At 32.7% G+C, this 26,195-nt stretch overlaps 2 non-coding genes across 2 annotated transcripts; both read left to right on the top strand.

Annotated features, from left to right (window-relative positions):
- Window positions 1-20,376: 20,376 nt before the first annotated feature.
- Window positions 20,377-20,450, top strand: TRNAE-UUC (transfer RNA glutamic acid (anticodon UUC)). Its single transcript has one exon. It is a non-coding gene; the product is annotated as a tRNA-Glu (tRNA).
- Window positions 20,451-20,535: 85 nt separating this feature from the next.
- TRNAN-GUU (transfer RNA asparagine (anticodon GUU)) lies at window positions 20,536-20,609 on the top strand. Its single transcript has one exon. It is a non-coding gene; the product is annotated as a tRNA-Asn (tRNA).
- Window positions 20,610-26,195: the final 5,586 nt, after the last annotated feature.

Below are 26,195 nucleotides of genomic sequence, written 5' to 3'. Positions count from 1 at the left end.
TATGTTGGAGATCTTGGGCAGGCGACGGATGTAGGTGACTGAAAAAATAGTAGGATGTCAAAATCTGTACATAGTTAGGATTCAATATGCTGCTAGAGATGAGATTGGGAAAGATAATGTAGATGCCAGAAAGGTAGTCAGACTACTGGACGTTGAAGCTACTAATGGTGGGTGAGTTTTGTGTGCCAAAAACTAAAAGCGTGTGGCCAAAGAACTCATAATAGTTGCCAAATTTTAAAAATAAAATCCCACATTGCTTGCAGGAGTTGAGGTTGAAGAGTTTAAAAGAAACTCAACACTAAAAAAAAGTGCACAAGCCCGTGGTAAGTGAAACAAAGGGGCCACTGAGGTGGGTTGGTGTTGCCACAATCTATTCAGTTTGGTGGGTATAATGCTAGATTTTGTAGGCTTCCGATAAATGTCGAAATGCAGTGTTCACTATGAAAAAATTATTCCTCTGCATAGGGCCAGGATCTGATAGCTCGGTTCTACAAAAAAAATTCTCTACTAGCTACCTGAAGGGCCAAATTGTTTTTTGAAAATACAAACGAAAAATAAAATTGCAAAGAATTAAAAAATGTAGATCTGAATTAATTAATTAAATCTACAAATGACCATACCCGAACTGCAAATTGAGGCCTTTGAGTGCTGATTTGCAAAAAAAAAATCTCACAGCTGACTTTGGGCCAAGGTAGCTGAATTTATAGTCGATTTTCATTGAATCAGTGTTTTGGATGCAATGGCAAGGTCAGATCTAGCTCTAGACACCCCAATTTTTGTATTACTCCAAATTCGAGTTGAGGTGCTAAAGCAACAATGGTCTTGAATGACTATGTGATGAGAAAATCTGCAAGAGCTCTAATACCATGTAAGAATTTTCCTTAGGGAAATATTCACCGAAAAACTAAAAATTCAAACACAAGCCAACTATAGACCAAAAATGGATATGATCAATTAATCAGAGTGTGTCCTAATACATTGTTTTGTTTAGTATATGATGAATGTACACACTAGGAGTGCCTGTATATAAAGGCCTCTCAGGAAGCAACTAGAATGTCCCTAGAACCAAGAGATAAGATAAGCATCATGACAACTAAGCACATTCCTTATCCATCATTCTAGATGAGTGGATAAGAATGACAAAGTTATAGACACTATGTGCTTAATTAGTGTGCTAACTCCTATGTTGTAGACACCATGTGCATAAAAGAGGTGCGGACTCTTGTGTTGTCAATATGACAACTCACAAGAGTATGCATACTCCTAGGTGGCTAATAAATAAATAATAAAAACTATGCATTAACCTAAGTAAACTTAAGTAAGTGTAAATAGTAAATACTTATTTACACCAACAACTATAATATGTGTGCATTTATTTGAAATGTGTAGATGTTGAATGGGTAGAATAGCTTTATTGAGGGCCTTTAAGAGGCATGATATTTGGTATGTGGGGGTTAGATGGAGTCTTATTTAGGGTTGTAAACTTCATGTAATATCTTTTATAATTAATAAAATATATCAATTACCAAGCATAAAAAATAATTTGAATAAAAATAATTATATTTTTAATAATTATTATACAAATGATTTTTTTATTGTTTTAATTCTAATAATATAATTTTATATTAAAAAAAATTATACTTAATTAAATTACACATTTATCAAGCATTATGCTAAGGACATGCTTTGATGGCTCAGATGCTTCAAAGCTTTTAAAAGTCACTAGTGGTTATGACATTGCACACCAAACAAGTCACAAAGAATTTCAATTAAGGTGAAGATCAGAAAGATGGAGGTGAACTTTTTAGTACAGACTTGACAACAACAAAAAGTTCTAGTAGGGGTAGTGAAGAGGAAGAGGATAGTGGCTCTTATCAAAATGAAATCCCAACATTTGGTAGATATTCTTCTAGATTTACTTGGTAAGAAGTTCCTAAGTCATTGGCAATGACGATTACATATTGATATAGTGTCAAGGATCTTTTATTAGGGATTGGAGTTAGGTGAAGAAACATAGATGATGAAGTTGGTGGCTAAGTTCATTTTTGATAAAGAACTTCTTTTGGGAATGGATTCAATATTCTAATGGGTAGTGCTAGGAATTGGCACAAACATTTTGGAGTACTATGCTAGTGAACATGATGTAAGGACATATGGCATTATTCCTTTCATTAGGTGGTCAAGAAAAAATGTTGATAAAGAGGATTATTTGAATAAACATTGGGATGCATGGATGAGGCTCAAAATTCAACTCCAAAAGCTAGAGGAAGGAATTGTTGAGCATTTCCCAGTAGTGATCCCTAAAAGAATCCACTCTAGGTAGAACTTGTGGACCGAAGTGGTCTTTAACTTTTAATGGTGTTGATCTCTTTTTGGCGCAACAGGGCTTTTTGTGGAATCATTTTAGGACCATAATAAGTTAGCAGGAGGTGGATTTTTGTAAAGGAGGTCTTGAAAAGCCCTTTTTGAAGCATCAACCTCTACAGTAAGGGAATAATGTGTTAAGGGTATATTTATCCTACAACATGCACATGATAGAAATGAGATCTTGTGTAAATATCAATGGTGCTAGGGAAAAAAATTTCCTTTGATGTTAAAGCTAGGGTATCCATATTTCAAACTAGCAAAGGAGTCGGTGAGAAATTTTGAGTTTGGGTGAGGTTGCCTAACCTACCCCTATATCTTTACTTTGATTCCTATCTTAATGTAGTAGATGATTCTTTACATAACTTTCTAATGGTAGGTTAGGGATGCTCAAATTTTCTCAATTCTTGTGGAAATGGATAGTCTTAAGGAGCTTCCTACAAAGTTGTTGATAAGAAATTCCAAGGGTAGTTTTTTTTACCATGTAGATTATGAAGAAATTCCCTTTAGATTTAGGATATTTTTTCAAATTGGACATATGATAGTTGAGTATGATAAGGGAAGAGTGCATAAATAGGTGATTTGGTAAAAGGATATTGTTGTCCAACACTACACGGTGAAGAAGAAAATATAGAAGAAAATGAAATTTAGTCAAGTGGCATCAAGAGATAAATAAAAATTCTCCTAAGGAGTTTGTGGAACAACCTAGAAAATGCAATGATAGTATGGCTGAGTTAGTTGGCGACGAAGAGGTACAACAGAAAAATGGAGCTACTACTCCAACTAGAAAGGAGAAAAAACTCTAGTTAGGACCCAAGAAATGGGTGATGAAGTAGTGGAAGAGGGAGTTCTTTGCCATCAAGTGGGGGATTTTATAGATGAGTAAGCACATGATTCAAGGGTTGGCTCTATGTATTGGCAAATTATGGTTGCCAGATTAGAAGATGTTTGACACATTGTATAAGGCAAGAAGAGCAGCAAAACAATGATGGGATCATTTGGAATAACTCTTGGCTCTCATAAAAAGGGAGAAAAATATAGTAAATATTGATTTTGGTTTTCTTATAGACGTTTTCTTTAGGATGATAGTAGTCAAGTTGGGAGCCTTTTTATAGTATGCTCAAGCAATTTATTGTTACTATAATATGTGTGCATTTATTTGAAATGTGTAGATGTTGAAGGGGCAGTGTGGCTTTATTGAGAGCCTTTAAGAGACCTGATATTTGGTATGTGAGGGTTAGATGAAGTCTCATTTAGGTTTGCAAACTTCATGTAATATATTTTATAATTAATAAAATATATCAATTACCAAGCAAAAAAATAATTTGAATAATAATAATAATATTTTTTGATAATTATTATGTAAATGATTTTTTTATTGTTATAATTCTAATTATATCATTTTATATTAAAAAAAATTATACTTAATTAAATAATACATTTATCAAGCATTATGCCAAGGACACGCTTTGATGGCTCAGATGCTTCAAAGCTTTTAAATGCTTCTAGTGGTTATGACATTGCACACCAAAAAAGTCACAAAGAATTTCAATGAAGGTGAAGATCAGAAAGATGGAGGTGAAATTTTTAGTACAGAATCGACAACAAAAAAAAGTTCTACTAGGGGTAGTGAAGAATAAGAGGACATTTGCTCTTATCAAAATCAAATCCCAAAATTTGGTAGATATTCTTCTAGATTTACTTAGTGAGAAGTTCCTGAGTCATTAGCAATGATGATTACATATTGATATAGTGTCAAGGATCATTGCCTAGGGATTGGAGTTAGGTGAAGAAATACAAACGATGAAGTGGGTGGTTGGGTCCATTTTTGATAAAAAAAATTCTTTTCGAAATAGATTCAATATTCAAATGGATAGTGCCAAGAATCGGTACACATTTTTTGATTCTCATGCCAGTGAACATGATGTAAGGACATCTAAAATTATTCCTTTCATCAGGTGGTTGGGAAAAAATGTTGATAAAGAGGATAATTTGAATAAACATTGGGATGAATGGATGAGGCTCAAAATTGAACTCCAAAATCTGGAGGAAGGAATTGTTGAGCATTTACCAGTAATGATCCCTAAAAGAATCCACTTTAGGCAGAACTTGTGGGCCAGAGTGGTCTTTAACTTTTAATGGTGCTAATCTATTTTTGGTGCAGTGGTGGGTTTTTGTGGAATCTTTTTAGGACCATAATCAATTAGTGAGAAGTGGATTTTTGTAAAGACAGTCTTGAAAAACACTTTTTGAAGCATCAGTCGGTACAGTAGGGGAATAATGTGTTAAGGATGTGTTAAGCGTAGATTTAATCTACAACATGCACATGATAGAAATAAGATCTTGTGTGAGTATCAATGGTGCTAGGAAAACAAATTTCCTCTGATGTTAAAGCCAAGGTATCCTTATTTCAAACTAGCAAAGGAGTCAGTGAGAAATTTTGAGTTTGGGTGAGGTTTCCTAACCTACCCCTATATATTTAGTTTGATTCCTATCTTGATGTAGTAGATGATTCTTTACATAACTTTCTAATGGTAGATTATGGATGCTCAAATCTTCTCTATTTTTCCTACACTCAAATTCTTGTGGAAATGGATAGTTGTAAGGAGAGCCCTACAAAATTTATGATAAGAAATTCAAAGGGTAGTTTAGTTCAACATGTGGATTATGAAGAAATTCTCTTAAGATGTAGGATTTTTTTCAAATTGGACATATGATAGTTGAGTATGATAAGGGAAGAGTGCATAAGAAAGTGATATGGTGGAAGGATGTTGTTGCCCAAAACTACATGGTGGAGAAGAAAACATAGCAGAAAATGAGATTTAGTTAAGTGACATCAAGAGATAAATAAAAAGTCTCCTAAAGAGTTTGTGGAACAACCCAAAAAATGCAATGATAATATGGCTAAGCTAGTTGGCGAGAAAGAGGTACAATGTAATGCCTAGCCCTAGTTTAATTCTCATGTTATTGTTGTCAGATTCTTTTAGGCTAGTTCTATGATTATGCTTTATGTTTAGTGATACTTGGTTACTGGATTTGATTGGATGTTATTTTAGACTCAATTTATATATGTGTTAAGTTACCTAGTTATTTCATGTGTTCATGATTATTTTGATAATGATATATGTTTTTTTATTTAGTGACTTTTAGTTATCTCATGATGATAGTTAGATGGATGATTTATATGTAGTTTCTATGGATACTTACCCCATACTTGCATGTGTATGGTGTACTTGTATGTTTTACTTTATGATTGATGTTTCTGATGTGGTTGAGAGAGGGGGTCATAGTCACCTGCTAGTTGGGATCTACATGATGCACCACTACCCATCATTGCCTATTTAGTTTAGATTATATGTGTATGTACATGCTTGGATTTTATGTTGATTGTAGGTACCGAACATAGACTTCCTTGAATTGCTAGGAATAGCATGCCCTATCACAGTATCTCAGTGGTAAAAGAAGGGAGATAGGTCTTAAGTCCAAATGAGAACCTTAAGCCAATTTTCCTAAAAAGTAGGATAAGTAACTGAGTTTTACCCTTCTTAATTTATCAAGTGATGTGAATTCGTGATTTTGACCCTTAAGTTTGATCTAGTAGTTTGATCTTTATAATGGGTTTTTGTATTTGGTTTTGTGAGTTTGTTGTGATTTTTCAGTTATAATTAAATCAAATAAAAAGATTAATATTGATTTAATTTAATGAAAATTTTATAAAGAAAATATATAATATTTAATTATATTTAATTTATTGATAAATTAATTAAATAAAAGAATTAAATTTAAAAGATTTAATTGAGTTCTAATTTTGGCGTAATTATATTTATTTTATTTAATTAAAATTATTTAGGAGTTTTATTTTTATAATAAACTCTAAATATTATTATTAGTTAAATTAATAAATATTTTATTAAAGGTGTCTTGTGATTTAATAAAAGGAAGGAAGAATTAATTTAATAAAGTTCATTTTAATTAAAATGCAAAAGGTTGCACATGATATTTAAATGAAATAGAATAATTAAAGAAAAGGGTTTGCGTGATTGTAAAACCAAAATCCTAATTGGAGAAAGTTCTTTATTAAGAAATTAGAGCTTGTTTCTCTACACATAGTTTCAGAGGAGCTAATTTCTGGGAAGAGGGTTTTCGAAAGAAAGGGAATTTTGTTGTGAGCTCCATGCATCCATTTGTTTAGCATCAAGCCTAAGTAGGATCTTGTGATTTTTGCACATCAGTTTCTTTTTTTAAAATCTCTGTCTGCTCTGTGTCTCAATGGAATTGTTTTCAGAATTTAATTGAGTTCAAACCCTTGTTTGTGAATTTATTGTTCTTCATTATGAAAACATCTGTAAATGAATGAAAGATTTGAAACTCTTGTTTGGTAAATTTTAGAGATTCATAATTTCATTGCTTTCAATTCAGGCAGGGTTTGGAAAAGAGATCAAAATTTGATATACAAAATTATATTGGTTGTTTGTGTTTTTCCTATCAGATCTATATTCGAAAATGTATTAAAAGATATATATATGTATGTATGTATGTATGTATGTATGTATGTATGTATGTATTACCACAGTAATAAATTATTACTGTGGTAATAATACTAGACATTTTTTGTTAGGAATTTTTTTTTTTAATATAAATTAAAATAATTAAAAAATATATAATTATAAATTATGGGGAGGCAAGCCATTACCTCCTCCCCCCTTACCTTTTTCTCCAACTCGCTGCCAAGCAGCATGCAGAAGTTGTAAGTAGAACACAACTGCTAAGTAGCCTGCGACTACTTACAAGTAGCGCACGACTGCTTGAGTAGTCATCTCCTTAATGGAGATGGGACCATGTGAGCCCAAGGGGCAATGACCACGAGTCACACAAAAAAAGAAATAAATAAGGTTTTTAATTATTTTATTTTGCATTAAGTATTTTTAATATATTTATTATTATAGCATATTAAATTTTAATTTATTAATATTTATTAGATGTTTATTGTTAATCTTTTTATATTAGTTAAATAAAATAATTTATAATATAGTTGAGATTAGTATAGTTAAATATTTAAATTTTTTTTAAATTAAATTTATTTTAATGGAGATTTGATTTCTATTTTATAATATTAAATTGTGTTTCCTTTTCGAGGATTCTATTTAATAGCTATTATTAGAAATCATTAATTGTTCGTATTTTTAAAACTCAGATTTTGTTTAAATGATACATTTTTATGAAATGAGTTTTATACTAGGGTGTTTCTATTGGATTGTTGGAGTTTTTGTTATATTTGTGAACTCAAATTTTTTTATCAGATATGACACTTTGAAAACAAAAAACAAAAAAATTGAAACCAATTGAAAATCATTTTTTTATGTTGTCAAACCAAAAAAATTATGAAAACTAAACTGTTAAAACTATGATGTGATGTATGTTGTTTTTTTTGTTGGGTTTTAGGTTTGACTAAGTATGTTGACCAGTTAGGATGTCTACCAGAGGCTTTGGGGTTTTTTTCTATGATAATGTTATGGTTGTATTTATGTCATGATCTTTTATACCTAACCATGGTGATGTATTCACATATTTCTATGATGAGTTTGACTAGATGTTTGTAGTGTTTTCTAGTTTCTTGTGCATAACTGAGGTCAATGGTGTGACATTTTGGTGTAACCTTTGAGTTCTCGATCAATTATATTTTGATGCTTTCCAATTGCTTGTATAAGACTGAGGTTATTATTGTGATTGGTCTTTATGTGCTTTCCAATTGCTTGTAAAGGACTAAGGTGAATATTGTGTTTTATCTATAGGTGCTTTCTAGTTGCTTGTAAAGGACTAAAGTAAAAATTGTGATTTTATGAGTTGTACTTTTTATGAGCTTAGGGTAGGTAATGTATGTGTATGTTGGGAAGTGGATTGCAATGGAAGTTGAAGCCCTAAAGAGGCTGTCTGGGTAACCCATTCTAAGTTATTTTAATAAGTGATGACATTTCATTAAATGGGTTTTAAATGAATTAATAAGAGTCGGTGTTTTACATCACCCATGCCTTGAGTGATAGTATAGGCTAGGATGAGAGTAGAGAGGTGTTGAAAATAATTGTTCAATTGTATATTGTCTTTGATGTTACACAAAATGTCAAGTCTTTATCAGTCAGTGTTAGTCAAGCTCACTCGGATGATGAAGATAGTTTCTAGTGTCTGTTGAGCATTCCAAAGATAATCATGTTCGAAGATAGTGTCTGTTGAGTTCACTCGGGCATCAAGATAACTTGTCATGAAACTAGTGTTAATAGAGCTCACTCGATTGCCAAAGGAATTCAAAATAGGATGTAGTGTTAACCGAGTTCATGCAGTTAACAAAGGAAGTTTGAAGAAAGTCTTTTATGAGTTAGTGTTGACCAAGCTGGGTTGACTAATGAAGGATTTTCTTGAATCAATATATTTAGTCTAATGAATTTATTTATTAAGTCTAGCCAACTTGAGGGATGAATATTGAATATTTGTAAGTATACTCAAGCTGACTTGACAAAAAAGATATAAGTATAAGGTCAAGTTGTGGGATTGAAAGAGAGAAGCATGGGATTAAAAGGATAAACCAAAGAAGTGAATTAGAAGGGTAGTGGTGTACCCTAATTTGACTTAGTTGCAAATTTTTATCTGATCAAGGAGGATCAAGTATTCAAGCCAGAATAGAGATCTAAAATCAAAAATATAGTTGCATCAAAATTCAGGCCATATCGTTGTTACTCTCTAATAATTGTAGTAGTGTATCAAATCTCTTAACAGAGTTAGCTTAACAACTATTTTCCAAATCCTCTAACAAGGTGGCATTTCTAGATTGAAGTATCTAAAGACCTCTAACAAGGCCACTCCTAACAAGGTGATTAAATCCTTTAACAGGATCACACCTAACAATGTGTTTTGTAACCTTTAATAGGGTTGGTTCCTAATAGGACTCACTTCAGAAGAGTGAAAAATAATAATTGGTTGCAATTGGTGGTTTTTTCCAAATTGGGTTTTCACGTTAAATCCTTGTGTCGTATGTGTTCATGTTATTTTCTTTATATTTGTAAAACTAAGTTAATTTGGTTAATAACATTAAAAATCTTAAGAAGCATTTATTTTAGTAATTGTTGAGTAACAAATATTCTTAGTGTTTGTTGAGTGATTTAGTGCTAACCGAGTTACAATAGTATTTTTAGTTTCAATAGAGTTTGGTTTTGATTTCTATTGACATCTAAGGGATCTAGGATTTATTTTTTTGGTAATTGATTCACCCTCCCCTCTCAGTTACTTCTCTTCTATTTCCAATAATTGGTATTAGAGCTTTTGGTGCTTATAGAAAAGGTTCCATGAACATAAGCTAAAGACCAAGATGTCTTACAAAAGGGAGATCCTTAAGCTAAACAAAGATAACTTCAAGGCATGGTAGGAACTCATGAGATACAACCATTTGAGACGTAGGCTTAAAGTACCTAGATGCCAAGTATGTGGCACCTTCTGGAACTATGACTATTGGAGAAGTTACATAAAAGATGAATCATAATATTATGATGATTGATATTGCTTCTACTCTTAGCTATGCTAAATTTGATGAAGTCAAAGACTATGATACTACTCATGAGATGTGGATCAAGCTGAAAGCCATCTATGGAGGAGATGATAATGTGAGGAGAGCCAAGGTAGAAATTTGTAGAGGTCAATTTGATCAAATGAGGATGAGATAAGATGAGAACATTGCAAAATACAATGAAATAATCAAAGCCAGTGTGTGTGCAATCAGAGCCTTTAGAGGAAAGATAGAAGATGAGACAATGGTAAGAAAGGTTCTCAGAACACTTCTTCCTATATATGCAATTAGAGTTTCAAAAATTCAAGAGCTGAGATGCAATCCCAAGAATGATATAACATTGGATGCAGTAGTAGGAAGGTTGACAACATTTGAGTTAGATAACTATGATAACTATGTTTAATCTCTAGCAACCTTGAGTCTGCATTTCAAGCCAAGCTATCACTCGAGAAGAAAGTTGTAAAATCTAAAAGGCAATCTGACAATGAGGATGAAGATGGTTCTGATGAAGATCTTGAAGTCATTGAAGCATTACTTGCAAGATGATTTCCCAAAGGCAAAGGGAAGTACACAGGTAAAATTCCTTTGATTTTCTTTTCTTGTGAAGAAGTTGGTCACATTGCTACAAGGTGTTCAAATAGAGTAGGCAAAGAAAAAAATAAGAATGACAAGTACAAGGGAAAGAAGTGTTGGAAATATAAGAGGAGTAACTGAGAGGGGAGGGGTGAATCAGTTACTCCTAAAATATTTCCCAGATCCCTTAGATGTCTGTACAAAAATACAATCTAAAAATTGAATATTGTTGATGCTCAGTAAACACACATAAAATGTTGTAACTCAGTAAGTGCTTAACATGCAAACTTTAGATGTTATCTATCATTACCATTACTTTAACTTAGTTGCAAATACATAAAGAAAATAGCATGAACACATTTGGCACCAGGATTTAACGTGGAAACCCAATTTGGAAAAAATCACCAATTCCAACTAGTTACTATTTTTATTCTTTTGAAGTGAGCCCTGTTAGGAGCCAACCCTATTCAAGGTTGCAAAACACACTATTAGGTGTGACCCTGTTAAAGGATTTAATCACCTTGTTAGGAGTGGCCTTGTTAGAGGTCTTTAGAAAATTCAATAGAACCGCCACCTTGTTAGAGGATTTATAAATAATTGTTAAGCCAACTCTGTTAGGAGATTTAGATCATTGCTACAATGGTTAGAAAGTAACAATGAGATGACCTATTTTGAATGCAACTGAATTGCTGATTACATATCTCTATTTTGGCTTGTACTTGATCCTTCTTAGTCAAATATAGCTTTTCTACTCCACAAGGATATTCTACTTATCCTTCAAATGCATTTCCTCTTCTTATCAGTAAATCTTCAATACATCTTCATACTTACACTCGTTGAAATTCTCAACTTGACCTTATACTTATATCTTTCATATTGTCAAGTCAACTCATATACAACATAGAATAATTAATATTCACCACGTTAGTCAGCTAGAACCAATAGATAAATCAATTAATCTTAATATTCCCAAAATAAGAAAATCCTTCATTGGCCAACCCAGCTCGGTAGACACTAACTCAAAAGCAATTTCCTATGTTAACCAACAGAAGCTTGGTTAACACTACAAACTTGCAAAGATCCTCTGGCAACCGAGTGAGCTCAGTTAACACTAGTTCCATCCAATTTTTTCTTCATTGATGAGTAAGCTTGGTTAACACTCATTTTTTGTTGACTTCCTTCAATGCCTGAGTCAACTCAGTAGACACTACTTTCTGAAGTAGGCAATCACAAGAACACTCGGTAGACACAAAAAAATGTTTTCACTGTTCGAGTGAGCTCGACATATATTAACTGATAATGATATGAAATTTGTGTAACATCAAAGACAATACACAATTAATCAATTGTATCCAACAAGAAGGACTTCAAAATCTACAAGGACTACAAAGACAAAGGTAAGAGAACTTGTTACATTGCTAAAGATTCTAAAAGTAGTAAAGAAGAAGATGAAATTGTCCACATTTCTATTAAGGATGAATCAGATGATGAGAGTAATAAGATGGCACTTGTCTCACATTTTAGTAAGAATGATACATGGATTATTGATAGTGGTTGTTCTAACCATATGACTAGTGACAAATCTAAATTTGAGAACTTGGTACACTATGACAGTGGAAGTGATAGATTTGGCAACGATGAACCATGTTATGTGAAAGGAAAAGGTTGTATTGCACCAACCAATGATCTTAGATGTGATAATGCTTATTGGGTTCAAAGATTGAAGCATAATCTACTTAATGTGGCTCAATTGAATAACATTGGATTCAAGGTAGAATTCATGAATGGAAAGGCCAATTTGTTGGATGAGAAAGGAAATCTGGTTGGGACTAGCAAGCAAACAAAAGATAATATATTCTACCTAGATCTTAATGGAAGTTCATGTTTCATTGCTCAAGTAGAAGAAATTTGGTTATGGCATAAGAGGTTATGTCATATGAATATTGACAACTTGATAAACATATGCAAGAACCCTAAAGAAACCTAACATAGGCATGTGCAAGAATTGTCAAATTGGCAAGATGGGCAAGACAAGTTTTAAAAGAAAAAAACCATTATTCTAAAGAAGTGTTGGAGTTGGTTCATACAGACCTTTGTGGACCTATTGGCACAAAAATCTACACAAGAGATAGGTACTTTATTTTATTTGTTGATGATTATTCTAGAATGATGACTATTATGTATTTAAAAGATAAATCAGAAGATTTTTAAAAGTTTAGATGGTATTTAGCTAGAGTGGAGAAAGAAACAATAAAGAAACTAAAATTTTTACGATCAGACAAAGGAGGACAATTCATCTATAATGAATTCAATGAATTCTACAATGAAAGTGGAATCAAAAGACAAGTGTCTGCACCTAGCACACCTCATCAAAATGACATTGTTGAAAGAAGGATTAGATCAATCAGGGATTGTGCAAGGACCCTTATGATAGAAAATAATATTGCTATCAAATACTGGAAGGAAGAAATGAACACTGTAGTTCATACCTTGAATCGAGTTTAGTTGATGAACAATTCAAATAAAACACCTCTTGAATTATGGTATGGCTATAAACCTAATGTGTGTTACTTTAAAGTGTTTGGCAGTAAATATTATTATCTGAAGGAGTCTAGAAAAGGAAATTTAATGTGAAAAGTGAAGAAGCCATATTTTTGGGATATTCCAATAAGAGAAAAGCATATAAATTTCTAAATCTATCTACTCGTAAAGTTATAGAAAGTGAACATGTGAAGATTGATGAGTTTGATGAAAAGAGTGAAGAACAAAGTAGTAAGGAACCTAAAGACTATAGAAACTTTGTTTACTATGAGCCTCACAGTGTACCTAATGTTCAAGCAAGTGGAAATCAAAAACCTTCACAACCTGAGTCCCCAAAATCTCCAATTCAACCCAAGTTGCAACAAGTGCAACCCAAGTCATCAGAAGGACTTGAGTCACAATCAGAAGGACTTGAGTTTCAACAAGAGGAAACCAAGTCATAGTCTAATAGAACCAAGTCATGGATAGTGGGACTTGAACATGATACAAAAGATCATGGTAAACCTAGTGATTTTAGAAAGGAGCCCATACTTAATGGATATGTCAAAAGGCTCATGTGCTCAAGAAAATCATTGGAGATCAGTCAGTTGGTAGAATGACAAGGGACAAATTAAAAGGTACATGTTTTCTTACTAAATTTGAACCTAGCTTTGTCAAAGATGCATTAGATAATGAAAGTTAGATTGAAGCAATGAATGAAGAAATTGATCACATTGAAAGGAATAAGACCTAGACTCTTGTTCCTAGACCCAAGGATAAGAATTTAATTGGCACAAAATGGGCATTCAAAAATAAGTTGAATGAGAATGGAGAAGTTTCAAAAAACAAGGCAATGCTGGTTTGCCAAGGTTATGCTCAAGAGGAAGATATTGACTATGGAGGAACTTTTTCTCTTGTTGCTAGACTTGACGGTGTTAGAACACTCTTTTCATATGTAGCACACAAAGGATTCAAAGTGTATCAGATGGATGTGAAATCAACATTCCTGAATGGGGTCTTAGAAGAGAAAGTATACATTAAGCAACCTGAAGGTTTCATTGATCCTAGCAAAAGGGACATGGTTTGTAGACTACACAAACTCAAACAAGCCCCTAGAGCCTGGTATGAGAGGTTGCACAAGTATCTCATAAAGATTGGTTTTCAAAGAACTAATGACAGCAACATCCTATACGTCAAAGAATGACCAGAGAAGAAGATTGTGTTAGTAGAAATCTTTGTGGATGATACATTGTTTATTGAAACTGATGATTTGTGCAAATATTTTTATGAGGAAATGAGTAAGGAATTTGAGATGTCAATGTTTGGAGAGATCAAATTCTTTTTTGGCTTATAGATTCAATAGAAGAGGGATGGTATCTATATTACTCAATCAAAATACATCAAGGAGATACTGAAGAAGTTTGGAATGAAGGATTCTAGACCAGTTGGAACACCTATGTCTACTAGACAAGATTTCCAAGGATGTTGATTCAAAAGAGGTAGATTAGACTAAATACAGATCAATGACTGAAAAAAATTAATATGTGGTGCATACAAGACCTAATATAGCATTAGTAGTTGGAATGGTGGAAAGATTCTCTTCTAATCCAAAAGAAAATCACATCATGGCAATCAAAATAATCATGAGGTATCTAAAGAGTACTGAAGATTATGGTTTGTGGTATAAGAAAGGAGGTAACTTTCAATTGAAAGCATTCACTAATGTTGATTGGCTAGGAATCATTGATAATAGGAAGAGCACTAGTGGTGGAGCATTCTTTCTTGAAAAGAGGCTAGTATCTTGGACAAGAAAGAAGCAGAACTATATCTCTCAGTCAACAATAGAAGCAAAATATGTTGTTGCAACTATCAATTGTTCAAATATTGTTTGGTTCAAACAACTGTTGACAGTTATGAAGGAAGAGATCAAGGATCCAGTTGTTATTTTTTTGTGATAACACTGGTGCAATTAACATTTCCAAGAATGTTGTGATGCATACCAAAACCAAGCACATTGCAATTAAGTATCATTTCTTAAGAGAATTGGTGTAAGATAAAGAGGTAAGATTGGAATATGTGAATACAAAAGAATAGATTGCAAACATATTCACCAAGCCATTCCCTAAGGATGCATTTTTTTATCTAAGAGGTAAGCTAGGGGTCATTCCCCTATCTAAAACTCATTAATCAGATTTTAGTGATGCATCAACCAAGCATGTTGAATATCATTCAAGTTGATGTACTATTGTAAAGGGCATATTGCATATGAATCAGTACATTAGGTACATGGAAGTTCATTGAACATTATCTTTGGCATGAGATATCAAAGAGGGAGAAATCTATCATACATCAGAGAAATTTTATGTCTGATAGAGAAAGTTTTCTATCATATATCAGAAATATTTTTATAAATGTCAAAGATATCAAAGAGGGAGAGTTTGATATTGCAGTCACAACAATCAAAGATTGATGTCAGAGGGAGATCACACTAATAGAGGGAGTTCTCATGGATGAGAATCAAAATGAAACTAAGGATATTATCCTTACTTTTATTTTGCTCTAAAATTTCATTGTATTATGACATGTTGTGTTGCCATCAATGCCAAAGAGGAGATTGTTGAAAATAATTTTTCAATTGTATATTGTCTTTGATGTTACACAAAATGTCAAGTCTTTATCAGTTAGTGTCTGTCGAGCTCACTCGGGTGATGAAGATAGTTTCTAGTTTCTATCGAGCATTTTAGAGATAATCATGTTCGAAGATAATGTCTGTTGAGTTCACTCGAGCATCAAGAGAAGCTATCATGAAACCAGTGTTAACCAAGCTCACTTAGTTACCAAAGGAATTCAGTTAAGGATGTAGTGTTAACCATGTTCACGCGATTAACAAAGGAAGTCTAAAGAAAGTCTTTTATGAGTTAGTGTTGACTAAGTTGGTCGGCTAACGAAGGATTTTCTTGAATTAGTATATTTAGTTTGATGAATTTATTTGTTAAGTCTAGCTGACTTAAGGGATGAATATTGAATATTTTTAAGTATATTCATGCCAACTTGACAAAGCAAAAGATATAAGGTCAAGTTGTGGGATTGAGAGAGAGAAGCATGGGATTAAAAGGATAAACCAAGGAAGTGAATTAGAAGGATAGAAAAGTATCCTGAGTTGACCGAGTTGCAAAGTTTTATCCGATCAAGGAGGATCAAGTATTCAAGCCAGAACAAAGATATGAAATCAGCAATTAGGTCATATCATTGTTACTCTCTAATAATTGTAGTAGTGTATCAAATCTCTTAACAGATTTATCTTAATAGTTATTTGTCAAATCCTCTAACAAGGCCACTCCTAATAGGGTGATTAAATCCTTTAACAGGGTCAAACCTAATAGTGTGTTTTGTAACCTTTAACAGGGTTGGCTCCTAACAGGGCTCACTTCAAAAGAGTGAAAAACAATAACTGTTGCAATTGGTAGTTTTTCCCAAATTGGGTTTCTATGTTAAATGTTGGTGCCATATGTGTTCATCTTATTTTATTTCTATTTCTACAACTAAGTTAATTGTGGTTGATAACATTAAATATCTTAAGAAGCATTTATTTCAGTAATTGTTGAGTAATAAATATTCTTAGTGTTTGCTGAGTGATTCAGTGCTAACCAAGTTAGAACAATATTTTTAGTTTTAACAGAGTTTGGTTTTGATTTGAATTGACATCTAAGGGATCTAAGATTTACTTTTGTGGTAAATGAGTCACCCCTCCCCTCTCAGTTACTCCTTTTATATTTCCAACAATGAGGATGTTTGGTTGCGACCTTGCTTTGTTAGTATGCCTTATCTGTATGAAAGTATATTGATGCCACATAGAGACACTAGTGGGCCAAAGTCTAGAGAGGCTACTAGGGTAAACTTAGATTTGGCTTATGTGATGAAACTTTCCCACTTACATAGTAGGTTTCCTACTTTTCTTTGTTGCCTCTAGGTTTAGATGTTACTTGTGTCTTAGTACTTTTGAGATAGATTGCTATCAGGATTTCCTTGACCTATATGTTGGTTATGACTTGTGGATTGATATTTGTATGGGACTTGAGATTATCTCCTCAGTATAGTGGGAGTGGACCATTTAGGTTCCATGAGGTCGGGTGGTAGTGTTTCTTATACCATTGAGATCCAACAGCTAGATGTACTTGTGCAGTTGTTCCTTTCTTTTTGATCTTGTATTTACGTTGGATGGTTATATTGTATTGTATTGTATTTGATTATCAAAGATCTTATGAGATGGTGTATTTTATTCATGATGTATATTCTTTAAGCTTTTCATACCCTGTGACTTGTATAGTGGATGATCAAGCATTTTGGTTATGCCAAGTGGTATCCTTTGTAATTGTATATTATTTAATTGGATTTGTACTTGTGATTATTCCATGATGTGGATCTTGGTTATGTGTTAGATTTAATATTAATCAACTTTTATATGTGATTCAACGTCATGGAACCCTTAAGAGATGTAATCTATTTTGGATGGTTGTATGTATATGAGTTATTGCTTCCGCCATGTTATCTCTTGATGTTATTATCTTTCTAAATTTTTTTTGGCAAACTTAGTTAAACTTTAGGTTAATTTCTTATGGGTTCCCTGGCAAGGCATTACATACAACAAAAAAATGGAGCTACTATTCTAGTTAGAAAGGAGGAAAAAACTCTATTTAGGACCCAAGAAATGGGTGATGAAGTGGTGGAAGAGGGGGGTCTTTCCCATCAAGAGGGGGGTTTTATAAATGAGAAAGCACATGATTCAAGGGTTGGCTCTATGTATTGGCAAACTGTGGCTGCCAGATTGGAAGATGTTTGACACATTGTACAAGGTAAGAAGAGGAGAAAAGCAACGATGGGATCATTTGCAATGACTCTTGGCTCTCATACAAAGGGAGACAAATATAGTAAATATTGATTTTGGTTTTCTTATAGACATTTGCTTCAGGATGATGGTAGTCAAGTTAGGAGCCTTTTTATAGTATGCTCAAGCAATTTATTGTTACTATAATATGTGTGCATTTATTTGAAATGTGTAGATGTTGAAGGGGCAATGTGGCTTTATTGAGGGCCTTTAAGAGACCTGATATTTGGTATGTGAGGGTTAGATGGAGTCTCATTTAGGTTTGCAAACTTCATGTAATATATTTTATAATTAATAAAATATATCAATTACCAAGCAAAAAAATAATTGCATTTTTTTTATAATTATTATACAAATGATTTTTTTATTGTTCTAATTTTAATTATATAATTTTATATTAAACAAAATTATACTTAATTAAATAATACATTTATCAAGCATTATGCCAAGGACATGCTTTGATGGCTCAGATGCTTCAAAGGCTTTAAAAGCCACTAGTGGTTATGACATTGCACACCAAACAAGTCACAAATAATTTTAATTAAGGTGGAGACTAGAAAGATGGAGGTGAACTTTTCAGTACAGACTCAACAACAACAAAAAGTTCTACCAGGGGCTATGAAGAGGAAGAGGATGTTGGCTCTTATCAAAATTAAATCCAAACATTTGGTAGATATTCTTCTAGATTTACTCTGTGAGAAGTTCCTAAGTCATTGGCAATGACAATCACATATTGATATAGTGTCAAGGATCATTGCCTAGGGATTGGGGTTAGGTGAAGAAACATAGACGACGAAGTGGGTGGTTGAGTCCATTTTTGATAAAGAACTTTTTCTAGGAATGGATTTGATCCTCAAATAGACAATGTAAGGAATTGACACAAATAATTTTGGGTGTTATCCCGGTGAACATGATGTAAGGACATATGACATTATTCCTTTTATTAGGTGGTTGGGCAAAAATGTTGATAAAGAGGATTATCTGAATAAACATTGGGATGCATGGATGAGGCTCAAAATTGAAATCCAAAAGCTAGAGGAAGGAATTGTTGAGCATTTCCCATCAGTGATCCCTAAAAGAATCCACTCTAGGTGGAACTTGCAGCCCAGAGTGGTCTATAACTTTTAATGGTGTTGATCTCTTTTTGGCGCATGGGTGGGTTTTTGTAGACTCTTTTCAGGACCATAATTAGTTGGCGAGAGGTGAATTTTTGTTAAGGTGGTCTTGAAAAGCCCTTTTTGGAGCATGACTCGTTGCAGTAGGGGAATAATGTGTCAAGGTTGGCGACATCCTTGCCAGTTTTGTTGTGATGTCACGATCTACTATTGAATGATTTTGGGTTTTTTATATGTGAAGCAGACAATGTGGAAGCAAATGGAGTTTCTCCACGATGTTGTGAAAAAGACTATGAAGAGTGGTGCTGGACTGTGAATGGGCGCTATGTAGTAGAATGATTTAACATGGGATCTAAAATGGACGCAACTATCCTTCCTACAAACTGTATTGACCAATTTTCAAAAAATCAAAAATATCATGGGTTATTCTGAAAATTTCAGCATTTGGTCTTCACGATCTACGTAGTCTGTAGTCGAAAACAGCAAAAAAATGAGAAAAAAATCACTACATTTTCGTTCGTGAATCTAGAAAAAAAAAAAGTTTGACTTTGTTTTGTCCTTAGTGCATTTTGTCTAGATATTACCCTGTCTCGTCCAAAATCCGGTGTGGAGACAATAGTGGTTCTGCTAAGGAATGTATTTTGTTAATTATATTAATGATGTTAATGGATATATCCATAGTAATAAGAATTTTAATTGTGAAGGGGGGTGATAGCTTATGTCATTAAGAGGTTAGGATTATCAGGGTGGATCGACCTCTTCTTCAAAGGCCTTATGTATAATTTTATATTGATCATATGAATATAAAATATATTTTAGTTAAAAGACTATATATATGTTCTTAAAAGTCTATAATTTGTTTATGGATTATGAAATTTAAACAAAATATCAAAATAATTGTACAAGTATTAACAAGTGTTATGTACTTGCTAGTTTAAAATAAATTGTATTTAATTAGGTTCAAATTAGATAATAATCAGAGTTTTTTGGGATTTGATTATGTCTATATTTTTTAGCATCAACGTTCCGGATCACACACGGTGATCCATCATCAAGATGAAGAGCAAGAGAATAGAAAATAAGTCTTGCTCTTCATCCTGATGATGGATCACCATGTGTGATCCGAAACTTTGATGCTAAAAAATATAGACACAATCAAATTCCAAAAAAACTCAGATTATTGTTAATGGATTGTGGAAATCAAATGACACTAATCAAATTAGATAACTAATCATTTAAATCCTCATAGACTTTTTAATTTATCAAATATTTAGCATGTAATTAATGGATTTTAACCATGTAGTCCGAATCCACGTCTTCTAAGGTTTAAGAAAGATAAGAGTATGTATTTCATCAAACCAAACAGCTCCGTTGTCGTCTAGTCCGGTTAGGATATCTGGCTTTCACCCAGACGACCCGGGTTCAAATCCCGGCAACGGAAATGATTGCATTTTGTCCTTTTTAAATATTTATTAGGAAATATAAAGAATTATTTTTAATATATGGAAATGTGCTAAAAACTAACTGCTGGAATAGCTCAGTTGGTTAGAGCGTGTGGCTGTTAACCACAAGGTCGGAGGTTCAAGCCCTCCTTCTAGCGTGTTAATATTTGTTTTGCTCAATTTCCTTCCTGAGTTGGGTCTCGTCTTCGTAGATTTATTTTCTGTCCGGCGATTGTTGAATTTGACCTAGTATCCTTGCTTGGATCTTCTTAATGTTATGTGATGTTGTTTCTATTATTATTCGTCTACCTCCATTTGTTCATCTGGTTTCTTTCTCCATATCACCAATTTACTGACCCTCAATATGCTGGCAACTTTTTGTGTGTATTAAAACTTATAACTAACAAAAGTTAGCCTTCATATCTCACAAAGTCAACGAAGACGTAAGGTAGAAAGTATCTGAATCAAAGGAGCTTTGTTATCTTTCTGATACTTTACACGCATTTAATAATTTCTTGCGAGTTATCTATGAGTCCTTGCTATTTTGTGAGATTCCAAACAAAATGTACCAAAGACAAAAAAAAAAAATTTAAAAAGCAAAATTTTCTTTAAAGAATTTCATTTTGTTTTTGAAATTTAGTCAATGGTACAATTTATAGGGAGGATAGCCGCATCCGAAGGGGATAAGGTTTAAGATAAGTGACATGATGTTAAAAAACATTTCATGGGTTGGAAAGGAGCCATTAGTAACCGGCATTTGATGAGAGGTGTTGAGTTGTTTTAAAGGTTTTTAGTATTATTTAAGGGTTTTGACTCTAATAGTCGCCAACAAGTTTTTATTTATAATTTTTAGATTTTAGGTGGGTTTTATAATAGATATATGATATAATTTATTAAAAAAAATTATTTAATATTTTATACATTTTTATATATTAGGTTTTCATCAAAATAATTAATATTAAAAGAATAATAAAGAAATTAAAGATATAATAGAAAGAGGTGGATTTAGAAAGGTAAAGAGAGAGATAAATAAGTAGTTAGCAATGGAAAGGAAGAGAGCAGTAAAGATGGAAAATGATATATAATTCATACTATTTTAAAACACATTTAATAATTATTTCACCTACCCATAAAAGAAATTTTTTTTTTTAAATCTCTTCAAATGTTACCAATATTTTAATTTATCCATCCATTTTTTTTGTTGAATGATTTTTAAAAAAAAAAATTGGCTTCTCAATGTGGGTATGCTTAAGGATTCAAATAAAGAGCGATAAAATATAAATAAAAGATATGATACTTTAGGAAAATAATGCTTAAAGTAAATGTTGATAAAATAAATAATGTGAAAGGAGTTTTTTAGTTGTGAAAATGGTGGGGCAAGAAAAACACAAACGACAAAAAAATAGTGGACAATAACCAATAACAAAAAAAAAAAAATCTATAAATGAAATATTAATAAGACATTGAATAGTCTTTATATGTTTGGGGGCACGAAACATTACCTAAAAATGGACGAAAAAAAATAGATGGTCATAGAAGTCTCAATAGTCGTCTATTGCTCTCGATAATTGTGGATCATTAGTTTCTAACATCAAATGAATTGATAAAGAGAAAAGAGAAATGGGTAGATAGTAGGATATATATATATATATATATATATATATATATATATATATATATATATATAGAGAGAGAGAGAGAGAGAGAGAGAGAGAGAGAGAGAGGTGTTTGTGTGTGTGTGTGTGTGTGTGTGTGTGTAAAGAGAGAGTAGTTATGGGGAAGAGACGATTGTAGCATGAGGGAGATATGAGAAGGAGAGAAGAGGAGGGGAGAGATGAGGTAGAGAGGAATGAGGGGTAAAGATGGATATTCTTAGAGAGAGAAGGTGGTGGAGGGACAAAGGTGTGAGATACGAGGGATAGGGTGAGGGACAAGAGGTGGAGATAGATAATAATAATAGGGATAAAATTGTGTGTGTGTGTGTGTGAGTGAGAGAGAGAGAGGAGGAGGACAAATTAAATATTTAGTAGGGAGAAGAGATGGTGAGATGGGGATGAAGAGATAAATGTAGAAGGGAGAGGGAGAGAGATGAGGAAGAGAGAGATAAGGGGAAAGGGGAAAGAAGACGTAGGGAAAGAAGGGGGATGGGAAGATATATGATATAGAGCTTGAGGAAGAGGATACAAGATTAGTGATCATATCTATTATCATGATCATATATACAAGATTCTAACCTACATCAAATCAGTGATAACTGATATAAATGTTGAGTATGTGAAGTCCAACGATCACCACCTTTCACTTTCTCCCACCTCTTCAATTATTAGCTATAGATGCTACTACAAATGGTTTTTTACATGCTAAGGATATAATATTGGCTAAAAGTTAATAAGATTGGGTGTAGCCCCAGTGAATGTTAGTGAATAATTGTAACAAAATTTATTAGGTAAGAGTCAATAAACACTATGCAAATTTCTTGCCTCACACATTCATCAAAAAGCCCAAGACATACTGGACTTTCCACTTTATAGTAATTTTCTTATTTACAGCCATGAAGTTTCTAAAAATTATCCCAAGAGTTCACAATAAATTCCACATCCTCACCTTTCATTGCATTCAACTTTGTTCATCTCCTTCAAGTTGCTTTTGCAAATAGGCTTTGCTCGTTGAGCATGCCTTTTCCCTCTTTTTCCAAATATGTGTAAATTACTTCTATGAGGTCAGATTTTGCAAAGAAATCTTCCTCTACATTGATATTTGTTTTATTATATTTGATTTTTTGTACTTGTGGTTAATGACGAGGTCATATACCATGTCTGGATGGTGTTCTTATATTTTTGGAAGACAATCTAAATAAGCACCCTCTATATTATATATGTTATGGTATAATATGTATTATCTTGTATTTTCTTTTACGGATTCATTTGTATTAATATCTCTTAAATGTGCCATTAATATATGAAATTAATTTTTTATTATTATAGATTTTTCACTAAGCAGATATATATATATATATATATAAAAGGAAATCTTGGGATGGATATGAAAATATGGTGAAATGGGGAATAATATTCTTACAATAGATCCAATCTGGTGGTTTTGAAAAGGAAGCTTGGGACAATGGTATCCCTAACAGGGCTAGGGAATTTAGATGAGCCCATCGCTATTTTGATTTCCTTATTATGTCTTGTATAGATCAATGCAATTAATATGCAGATGGAGCTTGACACCGAGGGGCCCTCATCTTGATCTCCAATGATCATAAAATTACAGAAACATTACCATTTCTAGAAACATTGAGCTTGCAAACTCAAGCCCCTTTATCTATAGGAAAAAACACTATAAAATGGATGACATTCTCTTTGTACAACCCAATACAACATAGAAGCTTGCATATTACTACAACATAGATAGACAATTTCTTAAACGACATCCCTGAACCTAGATAGAAGATCTCCTTACAAGTAGACTATTGTGGTCCCTAGAGTGTAGAGGGTGCTTATTGAGATTGTATTCCAAAACTATGAAAACACCATCCAAATATGGAATTTGGATGGGTACTATTTGTCTATAGCAAGTTAAGTTACAAATCTTGAACTTGATAATATTTTTTGCATTCTCTTCTCTTTATTACATTTCTTAAAAGACCCTAGTGTTGTAAATTAACATAATGTGTAAAAAAAAATAGCATCGAGTATATGTTCATGAAGAGATATACATGTAGAAGAAAAATCATTAATTTTTTTGTACCTCTTTACCTTATTGTGTCATTTTATCACTATAGTTACCTAATCTTGTAAAGCAACAAAAACTTACTTAGAATGTTGCTTCCTAATCTTTTAAGTAGGTGAGCACCTAAAATGGCTATCATTTTTTAGTTACTATCTCAAATAGTCATAATCTTTTTAATTTTGCTAGACAAAATAATATGCATTAGGAACCATCACCTTTTGTCACTATTAGCATACCACTTGGTCCTTTAGGTGCAAGTGCTAATCTATGTTTAGGTGAATTATGATTAATATTTGACTTATGCTCAGGAGTTGTACTAGAAAGATGGTGTCTAAAATCACCTCAACCTTTTTCTCATATGTTCTTGTTTTCTTTGTTTATCTTAGTTGAGGTCTGGGTTGCTTTTATTGAGGCGCAAGTTAATTTGGTACTATATTTAGATCATATTCCATCCATCCGAGTCAAGGATTCATTCCTACCGCTAAAAGTGTTAAGAAGTCAAAGTTAACTTACTTTTTTCAAGCTTAATTTTTCCCTTAGTGTGTGGAGTTAGGATGATTGCAGATAATATCCTTAAAAAAACTTATGTGTCTGGTGTTTGTTTTCACATTTTCTTTCTAGTTCTTGTAGAAATAATGCAAGATAGGCAAGAGAGAGAGAGAGTCTTACAAGTTGAGGGAGATTAAGTTGGGGATTCTACCCCATCACCTCCTATGTTGATCAACCTCAATGAGTTGTTACAAAGGTCAATATTTCCCTTCTCAATTCCTCATTCCATAGCAACATGAGTGAATGTAATAAACTATGGATTTATCCCCAAATTTGGCTATATCAAGCATCCATGCTAATTGGCTTCCTTCTGAAGCTCCAAGTACATTCATCAACTTGTTATCCTCCTCTTCCAAGCTTTCTTCTAATGTAATGCTATTTTCCTTTTTAAATGTTTCAACCATCAACTTAGTCCCATGACTATAAGCATTTAAGTATCCATTTATCATCGAACATCAATTGAATAAGATCCTCTAGTTACTCCCTCTTGTTATAGAAAGATAATTTTCTTCAATAGACTCGCGTCTTCTAGCATGATCAACATATGACTAAAATCTAAAACCACTTTGGAGCTATACTCCTAAGATTGAGTCCTCTACAATGCCTTGGTCGAATACCTAATGTACCATTCTTCTTTTATTACAATAACATCCTCAGAGATAAAGGAAAAGATCAAGGCAAAAATAGTTCTTATATTATATCTAGAAATACAAATAAGTAGACAAATGTAATACTTGAGGATAATAAATACATCCTTGGTTCAAGTTGCTCCAATGAAGGTCCATATGCATCAACTTGGAAAATATCTTTATATAAGCACTTGCTAGACAATAGGAATGGAATGCTGGTTATTATTCACCCCCATAATATAAAATTCCCACATACTCCATTTTATAGAGTTTTCAGTCACTATCAAATCCAATGAGAGACAATCAATAGATTTCCAATCATCTCTACAATTGAGTTAATAGCAATAGTAGTTCTTGTATAATCCATTGTAATGTCCCCTCTCCCATCTATCATAAAAGTTGGGAGAAATACTTTGTAATGTGAATTACAAGATTAATTTTCTTTTGTATCTCACTATTTTTTGCTCTAACATCACTTAATGAGATAATCATTCATATATGGGTGCTCACCAATCCTAATACCTGATTCATTATACATTGGATTTTTATAATGTACACTCATGACTCACATCGAAGTTATATGGCATGCTTCTATTTTCCCACACCAACATTGTATTCAAATAGTATATAAATACAATTCTACATCAGTTACAAGAGTTCATGTCAGTTAGGAATTTCAATTTCTAGAATTGCTAGATGAAATCATAAATATCAGACAACAAGTTCTCTAAGATGAACTATAGAGCATTCTTTATTTTAAATCTATTTACATATTAAGACTTCAATTAAACTGATCTTGTCCAATTTTTAGATTGTGATGCATAGATTGAAATA

This window comes from Cupressus sempervirens, chromosome 7 (genome assembly GCF_028749045.1).
Source record: "Cupressus sempervirens isolate cs-2001-9-10 chromosome 7, ASM2874904v1, whole genome shotgun sequence".
NCBI lineage: Eukaryota > Viridiplantae > Streptophyta > Pinopsida > Cupressales > Cupressaceae > Cupressus > Cupressus sempervirens.
The sequence above is the reverse complement of the archived record's forward strand: the minus strand, read 5'-3'. Positions and strand labels throughout refer to the sequence as shown.